Consider the following 12929-nt stretch of genomic DNA (forward strand, 5'->3'; position numbering starts at 1 on the left):
CTGTCTCACACCCACTGGGTGAGAGCACACCCTTCTGTCCACTGAGAGCGGTGAACGGACAGGCACTTGGAGCTCCGGGGCCACAGCCTGGGTGTCGGGGTGTCTCCATCAGCGGCCGTGGCCGTGGCCCTGGCCCCAGGTGTGGCAGTGTGGCTCTGGGTCTGTTCACAGCCCAGAGAGACTTCTCTGGGGCGTCACTTTCACCTGCTGGCACCGCCCCCCAGTTAGCTAAGGCGTCAGAGCCCCAGGCACATTTGGGTCTGCAGAAGGGGGCTGAGGGTCCCGCCCCACCGTGACCAGGCCCAGCACCTGCCGTGGCTCCCAGTCCGCCCCTGACGTCCCGTGAGGGGACCTGCAGCGGGAGTCCCAGCCGCGTGGGGCAGGCCAAGTTGCCACTGAGTGCTCGCTCGCAGCGGCGGCCCCTAGGGCACCGGCGGCCCCAAGGGCACCGTCGTGGAGGGCGCTCTCCCTGGTGCGGAGCTGGGAGCGCGGGTGCTGCTCACCTTTGACCTCTGGGGTTCTGAGGGTGGGAGTTGGTCTCTCACCCATGCTGCAGTTTGTGAGCAGTGAAGTGTTCACATTTATAAGCTTTCTCTGGTCCTCGCTAAGTGTACAAAGTAGTCAAAGCTGAAACTTCTCTTTCATTTCAGCGGGACCCCCAAAATCTTGTTCTTGGCCATTTTTCATAGCAGTTACACCGGAGTCAGACGAGAGAGGTGCCGTCTGTGGCAGCCTGGCCCTGAGGCCTCAGCCCCTCCGTCTCCACCATCCTCTCCCTCCAGCAGGCCCCCGGTGCGCCGCCTCACCCCACCCCCGCACACAACCCTGGTCCGACCTCGGCTCCTAGCCTGAGACCTCCCAGTTGGGGCCCCGGAGGCTGGAAGGCCCTCCTGCCGCCTCCCCAAGTTCCACATGGCACACCCGTGGCGGCCGCCTCTGTGGGAGTGAGAGCTGTGCGGGGCAGGTGGCGGGTCCCCCGTCCCTCCTCACCTGCGGTTCACAGTGGCCTGTTGTCTTTCTTCTCCTTGGAAACACATCTTTTATAATAAAATAGATTTAACGTGAAATATGGTTCACGTCACAGTTTAATTGCTTCGAGTGCATTTGGTAAATTGTGATGTGTCTGTATGAATTTTTCCCTGAAAATTGCCCGGAACCCACGTATGGACGGAAAACTTGTGTGTGATATTTTGACTGTGTAGATGGCTAACTCAGCGTTTGTTTAAATTTTAACAAAGCGGCTGGATCCAATTCTCTCTTTTGTGAATCTGTATCAGAGAAAAATAAGAGTCTATTTCCTATGTTGCAATGAACAGCTAGCCATGGAATTGCTGGCAGAGGCAAGAAAGTATGAATCTTATCTGTGAGGCTCGAGCCAAGAAGAAGAACGTCGACTTAGAAAAGTGTGTCATTGACCATTCGCTGCCTGATGAAAAACTCAGGGGCCAGGAGCTCTCCATAACAATTCTGCCTCAGCAGGCAAGGTGCAGCGAGATGGGGTGCACAGGCGTTTCAGGAGCCACCCCTCCCGGCCCAGCGGCACCCGGACTCTATGAATCCCGTCCAGAGGACCAGTCTCGATTGCGAAGGGGCCCCAGCGAGGACCACGTTGGGGTGGCATGCACTTCAACAGGCTGGGAGAGGTGGTCTCCCCTCACTGGCTGGTGGGGCACGCGGCCACAGGCCCCCCCATGAGTCTGAAGGGTGCTTGGCTCAGACGGGGGCGGGGGAGGGCTGTTGAGTCAAAAAGTGTCTGAAAATGACGTAGTGGCTGGAAGGTTTTGCGGGATGAGCCACAGGATGGCCAAGCTGTGTCTCCTGGGACAGGCAAGCACCCCGGGAGGGTGGGGCGGGGCTGGGGTGGCTTCCTTGTCAAGTGGGCGTGGTCATGCTCGGGGTGGGGACAGTCCTCCCTGCAGTGTGCTGTGCAAGGGGGGCAGCTGTCTTTTAAATCAAACCCATTTTCAGGTTGTTTTTGAGAAAGTACCAGCAGTGACGGCCGATCTGTTGCCTGTCCCCACGAGAACAAAGCCCGCGCCCAGGATCGGACGTCCTGGAAGCGTAGTGTCCAGCGCTACCGTGCAGGGGTCTGTGAGGTCGGAGCTATTTCCCTGGGCACGCGAGGGCCTCCTGTGCCTTTCCCTGTGTTGACGGTCACGCGGGTGGTGCTGAGCTCAGGGGGAAGCTGCCACCCGGACTGGGCTCAGGGCGCAGCACCACGCAGTGCCAGGGTCGCCGCACGTGTCACCCCCACAGGTGTGCAGGGAAAAGGTTCCCTCACAAATGTCTCTGTTGAAGCAGTAAGTAGGGCTGATTGTGCCACGTCTGCACCCTGAGAGGCTCTCAGAGCTCGTATCAGCTCTTCGGCTGAGCTCCGAGGAGCACAGCTTTCTCCAGGCTGCTGCTTACCTTGGGGCAGGGCTGCCCGCGGGAGTCCCTGCTTCCTTCCTGGAAGGTTTCAGCACCCAGAGAATAGCTGACTCGGACTCCGGCTTCCAGCAGCTTCCTCGAAAGTGAACGAACTAGCCTCTCACGGCAGGGGAACAGCTGACGGTCCCCGACTCAGGCTGGCCCACAGGACTTTACGACTTGGCATGGCGCTGCGGCGATGCGTCTGCAGCAGGAGCAGCGCGCCAGGCTGGGCTTTGCTGTGGGGCGAGGGAAGGGTGTTAATGCTTTCCGGGCTCAGGATACTTCGTCTGCAGGAACGCCATCCTACGCCGAGGGGCCTGCATGCTGTGGCCAGGGACAGGTGATGCAGTCTGAGCTTTCAAGTGAAAATTCGCGTTTGGGGAAACGCGAACGTACCACCGCGAGCTGGAAAACGTTTAATATTTAACAGATTGTCTCCCCGCATCAGTGTTGTACTAACTAAGTGTGGATTTAGATAGTGTACTGTGGAAATACAAATACTTGGGAGATTTGCCTTAGCTCAGTGTGTAATTGTTTTTCAGACGGCTGATGCGTAGTGTTATGAAGTTGTATTTGGGCAGAAGCCCACAGGCAGGACAGACCAGTGGATCTCAGGTGACGTGCCAGCAGTCCACTGGGCGGGGGGCTCTCAGGATGCACGTCACCAGCCCCAGGGAGCCGCCTCACGTCGAGCTCTGGCGTCACATCAGAACACCACCCACAGTCCTCTGAAAGGGCTCCTGCGTGTTCCCCAACCACAGCCACACGTGGGAGCCCACGGCAGGAGGAGCAGCTGTCGGGCCCGGGGGTCCTTGATGAAGCCATCAAAAAGGCTCTCGTAAAAGTTAAGCCACGCCACGCTCTTTCATAAGTAGTTATTTTTCATAACAATATTTGGGTTTTTATATAAAAACAGTTACAGTTACTTTAAATGAGTTTGCTGCATAGTTTACGAAGTTCTCGGCTTTCAGTTCTAATACAGTACCTATCTGGATGTGACCCACGTGGGAGTCCTCAGGGTCCTCAGGGTTCAAGGCTGACGCAGAAAAGTTTGGAAGGCCCTGTTTGCACAGACCCTGGGCAGCCACGCTGGTGCTGGGTCTGCGTTTCTGCTTCGGGCTGATGTTCTAGAAGAAAGGGCGAAGGCTTCCCCGGGCTCCCCCGCCACTTACCCGTCGGAGGGACCGTCTGCGAACACACGTCCTGTCGTTTCCCGTGTTGGTGATGGCGTCTCAGGAAGATGTCTCCCCTGGAAGCTGCATGCCCAGGAGAGGTTCCCGGGGCCTGGGGGAGCAACGGCAGGTGAAACGTGCCTCCCCTTTAGGGGGGGCCTTGACCAGCTGTTGGAGGTGCATTTGTCATCTTCCTTTGGGGTCACTGCCCCCCCTCCCGCCTCCCCGCCATCGTCTCTTTAACGCCGGCCTGTGGCACAGACGTGAGGCAGCCCTAGGTTGCCGGTGGATCCCTGCTTGCTTCTCTGTAAACCGTAAAGAATGACTTGCTTTGTCCATAGCGATTCTTAAGCAGCGTCATGCTGTGTCACTTTCTGGCACTCGTAGCTTTGGGAGATACCACAAACGGTGACATCCGGATCAGCCCCACCCTGCACCCCTTTTTAAAGGTGGGTTCGCAACAGTGCGGTTCTGATGAAGAAGGTGAATGGTGCCGGAGGTGGGAGAGGGCCAGTGGGAAGGTTCTTGGGAATGTACTGAAGGATCACAGAAACCAGGATGCTGAGACGTAGCCAGTTGCGGCCCGTCCGGCGTTTCTCCCGGGTCCCCGAAAACCTTGCAGCGTGGCTGCTGTGACAGCTGGCCTGCGCCGGTACCTGTCAGACCACAGGCGGACGAACGAGCTTACACCAGCAGACCCTGCGCTTTCTCCTGCCAGAAGCTCCAAAAGGTGTGTGTGGTTGTCCCCTCGCCTGTGCGTGCGCAGGGCCACCCCTCAGGGCAGGCGCAGACGCAGGCACATGCGGGGCAGATGCAGAGTCCTCAGGTGGCTTTCTGGGTGCTGAAACCCTCTCCCACCCAAGTGTCTCTCCGCAGAGGACGAGCACCCCTGCCCCCAGGGCTCTCACCCCTCACTTGGAAAGCTCTGTCGTGTTCATTGGGGACAGTGACCACAGATTGTCCTCGTCCAGTGGCACTTGACCGAGCGTTGCCAGGACACCCCTCCAGGGGCACTGGGAGCTTTCCTAGGGGTCGGAGTGGGGGTGGGGGGTGGGGATAGGGAGCGATGCGTCCCCCTCTCGTGGCTGATTGAGCGGTGTTTGTGTAAGTCTGCACTTTCAATCTCCTCCCGAGGACATGCTTATTGATTTTAGAGAGCGAGGGTAGAGGGGCGGAGAGACAAACATCGATGTACGAGCAGCATCAGTCGGTTGCCTCCTGTATGCGCCCCAGCTGGGGACTGAACCCACCACCTAGGCACGTGTCCTGACTGGGAATCGAACCCGCAACTTTTTGGGGGGACACGGGACAGCGCTCTGAGCCAGCCAGCCACGCGGGTGTGTGTACACGAAAACCCTTTTGGTGCACCGTCCGGGCGGAAGTGCACAGACCCGTGTGAGTGCCTGGGAGCATGTCGTCCCGGGGACGGAGGCCAGCACGGCAGACTTGGCCCAGCGACGGCGTGGAAGTTGCAGGACCCCGACTCATCCCTCAGACAGGTGTCTGCTGAGCGCCAGCCCCGTGCTCTGGACCCAGGAGAGGAGCGACGGGCCTGGAGCCCAAGCCCAGGGTGCGCCTGGGGCCCTGGTCCGGCACGTGTGCAGATGTCCTCTCGCCGTGTCCTTAACCCACGCGTGTCCTACAGCACAGACGTGGCAGCCTGTGCCCCAGTGGGGCCGCTTCTGAGCCGTGGGACCTCGTGGCCATTTCCACCTGGAAAGGGGGGCTGAGGGTGTTTGCCTCCTAGAGTGGGGGTCAGGGAGCCCGAGCAAAAAAGGGCTGGTGGGCCTGGCGCTGTCCCGAGTTGTCACCGGCCCGATGCCACGCTCACCTGCAGCGCCGCAGGCATAGGCATGCAAGGGCACAGCTGCTCTCTGGAATGGAGAAAGCGCCGGGGACTCTAACACCAAAAGTCGGGAAAGCAAATGGGCGCTCCGCAGCGGGGTCGAGCTGCCTTCGACCTCTCTCCAGGGGTTGGGGGCTGTGTGTTTCCGTCACTGCTGTGGAGATGTCGCTGCTGGTTCCGTCTGCTGAGACGGGCCAGCGGGCACTTACTGTCCTCCATCAAGGGGCAGCAGGCCGGGGCCTTGGCAGGGCCCCTCCCCGTGCACATCAGTCTCCCGTGGCGTCCAGGGTGGACAGGACAGCGGTGGCAGCAGCCCTGTGTCTCTGTGAAGGATGCCCATGCCACCCTGAGGCCCCCGGGACCCCGCTGCATCCCAAGGTCTGGCCTCCTGACTCCGCCATGGGACTTGCAGCGTGTGAGTTTGGAGGGGCACAGACGCTCAGTCTGTCACAGCTCATGGGCTCTTTGTACCTGGGACCTCAGCCTGGCCCCCCAGTCATCCCCTCCGCCAGCAGTGCCCGTGTGGCCTCCCTGGGCCTCCTGTCCATCTGTAACAGCGTGGCAGCCGATGGACCACTCCGGCCCCGGCTCAGCACCCCGCCAGCTCCTCCAGGGCCCCTGCCTTCACACGGACATCTTGCCTCTTGGACACACCATGCGTCCCCGCAGTCATCCAATCTGTCCTTTCCTCAACTCACTACCAGGCAGTCAGTCACCTACGCACAAAATGGAGTTCCCACCGGGGGTCGAGGGCAGGGCCCTGACCCGTGTCCTTGTCCTCGCCGTCCCTCCCATCAGCTGTGCAGGGCACTCCAGCAGTGTCCTGTTGCTGCCACTGCTGTAGATGGGGTGGTGACAGGCACCCTCCCCACCCCTCACACTTCCTGTCCCCCTGGCGGAGCCTGAAGCAGTGTGTGGAGCACTCATTCGACGACCGTCTCCCGTTGTCCTCATCTAGGAGTGCGGCTGCCGTTAACCACACGCCCTGAGCCGTTTCCTCATGGAGGGAGGCCGGCCAGTACTCCGTGAGCCTATCATCTCGCTCAGCAAGCTAGCGAGGACGACGCCCGTCCCTTTCATTGGATGACTTGTTTCAAAATGGAATTAACCAAATTAGGTAAACATCTGTATGGCCGCCCTGGCCCCAGCAGGCTGCCCCCAAATGCCGGGCTGGCTGTCCACTGGTGCTGGCATGTTCTAAAGTGGGGGACATGTCTGTGAGCCGCCCAGGTGGCCAGCTTGCCACCCACCTAGGACATTTGTGAGTTACTAGGAAACCTCGCAGCATTGTCTGATGGCTTACCGGAACGCAGTAATTAGAAAACATTTTTCATAGCGGGACCTGAGTGAGGTTTAGCTAGCCAGAGAAATTGGATCTTTCAAAAGACTCCTAGTTGGTTAGTGAAACATTAGTATTAATGACAAATTAATATTAATATCAATATTAGGGTTGCGTGTGTAGCCTTGGGAAGGGAGGGAAGGGCTGCAAGGGCCAGGTTCAAGTTGCCCCCGCGAGCCTTTCCTTGCTGGCAGCGTTTTTCATCTGAAAGCATTTTTTTTTAACTCGGAAACTCAGATGTGAAAAATTCCACACATTGGGAAGAGGTGTCAACATTTGAACTGCAAATGATTAAACCTTTATGACTAAAGTAATAGGTTTGGCTTCAGTCTCCCCAGCGGAGAAGCGGGTGGGCAGAGCCTTCGGGTTTGCAGACGGAACGCCAGGCGCGCTCCATGCCGAACCCTCCGCTGCCCCTCGGCCTGGGTGAGCAAGGGCGGGAGCAGGGTGGCCGCTTTGGGTTGTCGTTTTTTGCCATTTTCTGTTTAATTGAGGTCTTCTGACATTTCCTGTCCCCTAGATTAAGGGACACCTGAGACATGGGGCAGAGCTTGGTGGCTCACCCGTCCCTGGCAAGGATTCCGGCCCCACCCAGCATTGTGCTGATGGGCGAGGCCTCCCTGGCTTCCCAGCTCACACTGCACAGCCTGGAACTCGAAGAGGCCCTCCTGCTAGCTGGGCCTTGCCCTCTCCCTGTAGGACTCCCCAAGGGCAGCAAAGATCCAATCACGTGGCTTCTGTGCTAGGTTACTTTGGGAGAGTGAAGAGGGGGTGTGTCTCTCCTAACTCACTTTAATTTCATCTGAAATAAGTAACAGAAGTCCTTGGGGGACCTTGAAGGGAGGGTCTTCCCATGTCACATTCAGCCTTGGAGGGAGCGCTGGCTGGCGTCCGTGATCCAGCCACTCCACGGCAGCTGAGGTCTTGGAGTGCTCGCTCTCCTACACTGTGACGGCGTCCCAGCCAGGGAGGTGCCCCCTGGTTCATCGGTCCCTGGGGATGCGCCGGGGACCGAGCGCTGCCGAGCCTGTGCTGGCCATGGCTGCTGTGTCACATCCTGTGCGAAGTCACATTGTGTGCAAAGTCACATCCTGTGCGAAGTCACATTGTGTGAGAAGTCACAGCTCGGCCTTCCCCCAAGCAGGTTTCCTTCTGGCTGGTGGGGCTGCTTTCGCCTCCAGTCAGGTGACCCCCCCCCCCCCCCCCCGTGTTTGGGAGGAGTATTTCTGTTTGCACGGTGGCAAGTGTGACACAGAATCGTACACATTCTGAGTCTTGTTCTTTGTTGCTTTTTTGAAAAGTAACAAGTTGATGCTGTAACATCGATCGGAAGAAAACGTGGTCAGTGCCGCTTTACCAGTTACATTTAAGGGAACGCGCTTCCTCCAGACTCCAAGTTGCACGAGAACTTAAGGCCTCAGGAAACACGCGTCTTACAATGAACAGAACCCCAGTGTAGCATCCGGCGGGGCGGGGGTGGGGGCTCCGAGGTCAGTTCAAAGGCGAGTTCGGTTGGTCCTCAGGTCCAGGCCAACTCACCAGGTGTCGGTTCAGGTGTGTGTGGGAAGTGGCCTGTTCCCAGCTGCGTGATGAACCTGTAGCTACATGTTAAAGTCAGAGTCGGGGGCGCTCACACTGACGTGGCCCCGGGTGCTGTGTTGGGATTGCCCCTTCCCTGCCCAGCCCCACGTGATTAGGGCTGCTGCCCCGGGGGGCACGGTCACTCTGAGGCCCCTGTGTGCCCCTCGGAGCACCCGGGGCCCGCCCATCCCCTTCGCTTTTCGGTCCCAACGTTGAGATGAACTTCCTCCTGTGATTTATGACATCGGGAGATGTCAACACAGATTTCTGGAGAGACTTAGAAATGTCACACGCTGCTTCGGGAATGTGCGCTCGTGTAGTTCATACGTTTTACTTTGCAATTAGAAAAGTCGTCGTTAATGTTTCACTGTGCCGATGCCGATGCCGAGCACAGAGGAAATGGGTTCCCACAGACGCAGATTGTAAGTCTTTAGGCCTCTAAACGATTGTATTTTACAATTTTCCACCAAACCTGTTTATTACTGTGCCCTTGTTATAAGTTTAGAATATTTCTGCAAACTCATGCAAACAGACAATTGGTGCGACTGAAATTTTTGTCCCACATTTATTGCACTATCAGCTAAAATTTTTAAGTGAGAAGAACCAAAATAATCATTAATTTTTATAGGGCAAGGATCTGGCTTTTTGTCTGACACCGAGCTGTATAAAAAACTGCTTCTGATTTTATGCACATTGTTTTTAGTTAATGATTTTCAGCTGTTTGTTGTTCCTCTGATAGCATGAAAATGTACCATATGCTCAGCCAAAAGACAAATGATTAGCAAATGAAATTCTGGACAGCTGTCTGACTGAGCTCGCCGGGTTGATAGCATTCTGCTATCATAATTAGCTTAAGCTTTGGGTTAATTAACTTTCTACCTGGATATGCATAATAATAGCGAGCTGCAAAAAGCAAGAAGCTTTCAGTACATCAACAACATTGCTGTCTTTTTTATTTGGTATTTCAAGAGCATATTAGAATTTCAAGAGTGATTAATCCTGGGAATATTGTCATCTACTGTAGATTTTATTTGCAAGCCAGATAATACTGAAACAATTGGAATCTATTATAGAGCAGAAATAGCATTTTAAAATTGTAATTAAAGTTTCTAAAAGCAATTGCTAATTTCAGATGCCTTTGTTGGCAGGAATATTAGGCTTCTTGTATGGGCAGCTTGTCGGGTACAAAAAATACCAGCACTTACACTGTGAAGAATAAAACTTTCTTTTATTTAAGTGCTGATTGAAATCATCAATTATTTTCGTGTCATTGGAAAGTAAGACGATTCTGTAGTTTGAAAAGGTGTTGCTCAGACTAGGAGCCTGGAGACGGGAACTGGGGCCCCGCATCCTTCGCTCCCGTAGCTCTGTGGACGTGACTCGGTGGAGGGATGCTGGCCAGGCGGGGGGCCCCCTGCCCCCTCATCTGGATTTGACACATACATGTGTGTCTGCCAGGGCAGTGTGTCTGTGGTTTGCTATGTGTTTTCTACCCAAAGCAGTCTGTCTGTCAGTCAGTCTGCCGATTGGGTGGAATGAGGACAGACGTGAATGGCCGCGTCTCCCCGCTCCTGTTTGCCCAAGTCCCCAGAGCCCTCTCTCTGGGAGATGCTCAGTCCGGGGGAGGCTGGGGCACTCGGAGGCTTGGGAGAGCACCAGCCAGTGAAGTGGGCTGAGGGTTGGGAGTAAAAACTGGAGCTCACATTTCTTAATTCTGTAAACAAGTGGTGCCTGTCGTTCCACTCAGAAAAACTGCCTTCTGAAGACAGTCGTTACCATGCGGGGGCTGGTGAAGACCCGGGACAGCCAGCCGGCCCGGGCGCCGGGGCCTCTGCCCGCAGAACATGGCGGTCGCTGGTGCGCAGTTGTCTGCGTGGTGCCTTGTGGGCGGCTGTGGGTTCTGCTGCACCTGTGTGGTGACGTCATGCGAGTTCAATGGGGCTGTCAGAAGCCGTTTTTCAAACTTGGCTTCATTTCGAAGTGTGTTGAGGAGCCCACTTCTTGTGGTGGTTAGTGAAGGGGTGGCCCCAGGGGGGCTGTCGGAGGCCCTCCCGCAGAAACAGGGTGCCCAGCGGCCCAGTTACTGCCTGCACGGAGGGCGGCCCTGCCAGCATCCAGGCCGTGACCGAGGCCTCGCGTCCTTCCCCCAATGCCCTATGCGGCTGGCCTTTGCTTGGTCTCTAACAAGGAGTCGCCCTCGGCCGCACAGATACGGGTGCCCAGGGGCGGGGACAGGGAGTCACAGTGCAGGGCCGGCTCCTTGAACATGGACCACAGGCTCACGTGGTTTGCTGCGTGGGGCTTGGTTTTAACGTTTTCCCCAAGGAAACACGAGCAGGTTTAAGGTGCAAACTTCCAGACCTGTGTCTGCGCGCAGGTGGAGGAGCGTGGGCAGTGCCGTTGGGAGAGGTCATTACCAGCTATCGTGGGTGGGGGCGGGGAAGGGAGACGCACCCAGGCCCTGACGACGGCTCGCCCAGATTGATTGTTTTTTTCCGAATTCCATTTCCAACATGCTGTAAACTAATAATATTATTAAAAAAAAAACTTATTCTACTATTTGCAGTTCTTGATCTTTAATTTCTTTTAATGTCAAAATTATTTATTTGGCCTGTTCTCTTCCAGATGTGGCTGTGGAGGGCGTGTTAATTTATATTCCGTTTTCACAGCTCCCACCCCCATCTGTACATCGCGTCTGAATTTCATTCTCTCCCGGGGGACTTCACCTATTCCTGTTGTAGGTTTCATTTGCTGTGTAAACAGAATCAACAGACAATGCAAAAACCCCGACCACCCCGGGAAATAATTCTTTTCACCCACACGGTGGACCATATTTAGGAAAACACTGGAAACACAGCCCGTGTGAGGCAACGTTTGTTCCACTTTATTGGACTCCGGAGGAAAGGCTCATGTTATGACACCGTGTTTCCCCTGGATTTGATAAGTTCATTTTTATTAAAAATACATCCAAAACAGCATTTTCCGATAATCCTCAAACAGGCGATGTGGACATTTCTTTGTTCCGAGGGCCGGCTGGTGTGGTGGTCTCGTTCGGAGCCGCTGGCTCACCGGTGTGCCCGCCCCCTCCGAGGTGGGGTCTGCTGCCCCCCGTCCCTGGATGAAAGGCAACACTAAAGAACAGTGATTTTTTTTCTGACATTTACAAATAAAGAGGGACATGAGTTATTTATGCTCCGCTGTTGCTGCAAACTCCTTATCTCCACGAGGCACTAAACAAGGATTTGTTGTGGGATTTCCGAGGGCCGCGGAGTGCTTCAGTGTTAAGCACCCAAAACTCTGGGGGGCTGGCACTCATTTCCTCTCTCTCGTAAAACAACCTGGTATTCATAACGACTCGAGAGGCTCCACGTAAGTAATGACGGCGTGTGCCGGCGGAGATTACCGCCCCACCGTGTAATCAAGGTGCTGCTGCTAATGCGCGTTAAACGGAGACGAGGACGCAGAAACGCGCGTCGCGGGATTAGGAGCTCCGGCCTCCGCAGGGCCTCCGGCTCCTGTCTGGCTTTGCGCGCCCGTTTACACTGAACGACCTCAAAATTTGTATGTCGTTAACACCGTGTACTGAAGTGGGAGAGAACACGGGTTGGGGAGGAGAGGACTCCCTGCGTTCGTTGACTTTTGTCTCTTCTGGTAATTGGTGGCTTTTCCTGCTGTATCAGGGAGCAGAGCGCAGAGCGGGGAGGCCCCGAGGTCTCGGCAAGTGCTGCGGGCACAGGGAGCCTGGACTCCCCAGCCGGGCCGTCATTTACATACTTGGAATGCAAAGTCATTTGCGCCTGCAAAATTGTTATTGCTGGAACAAATTTAAATACTAGTCATATGGAAATTTGAAATAAAGTCATATTAAATTTTGATGCTCAGATCAATATTGGCGGAGCCCAGGTAATTAAAGTGGGTTTGTTTATCTGGCTCCTTATAAATAAAAAGGGCTTAATACAGACTAATTACACAGACTCCGTCATCCACGGTGCGATAATAATAGCAGCAATTTGAAGTGATATTAAATGAGAATTAATAAAGGAGTATTGAGTGAGTCGCTGTCCTAAGCTGGGGAATGATGCCTCATCTCAATTTACCTTTCTGTCGTGAGTCCTGTGATGGATAAGCAGGGATGCTGGTCCGGTGCTCTGGAGAACACTTGTGATATGCAGTTGCTCGGAAGCAGGTTGGAGGAGCCCATTGTTACCCTGGGAGCTCCTAGGGCAGCGTGGGGGACCCCTGGTGCCCTTGCTCCCCCAGGCTCCACGTGGTGGGGGGCAGGGAGGGGCTCTGACCCCCGTTCAGGGCATGACTTGCCTGGTTCGCAGACCAGGCCAGCCTGGCCGGGGAGAAGGCGGCAGCCCGTCGTCTGGGAGGGAAAACTGGGACCCTGTGTGACCCTGAGAAGGAAGCTGGCGGCCACGTCTCCCTGAGGAAGCGTCACCTGGAAGGAAGCGGAACACCTGCGGCTGATTCCCGAGATGGAGGCGGATGGTGGGGTGAGCTGGAGCTGCGGGGGGCCGGGCCCATGCTGCGTGTTTAAGGAGAGGCCTGGTGCCGGCCTGACCTCAGGCCTGGC

General features: G+C 55.9%; 1 protein-coding gene across 1 annotated transcript in view; it reads left to right on the forward strand.

The window, feature by feature from the left end:
- MGMT (O-6-methylguanine-DNA methyltransferase) overlaps nucleotides 1-12929 on the forward strand; it is a 142807-nt gene that overhangs the window by 38075 nt on the left and 91803 nt on the right. The gene's annotated exons all lie outside the window — the stretch shown is intronic.

Source organism: Desmodus rotundus, chromosome 4, assembly GCF_022682495.2.
Source record: "Desmodus rotundus isolate HL8 chromosome 4, HLdesRot8A.1, whole genome shotgun sequence".
Taxonomy (NCBI): Eukaryota; Metazoa; Chordata; class Mammalia; order Chiroptera; family Phyllostomidae; genus Desmodus; species Desmodus rotundus.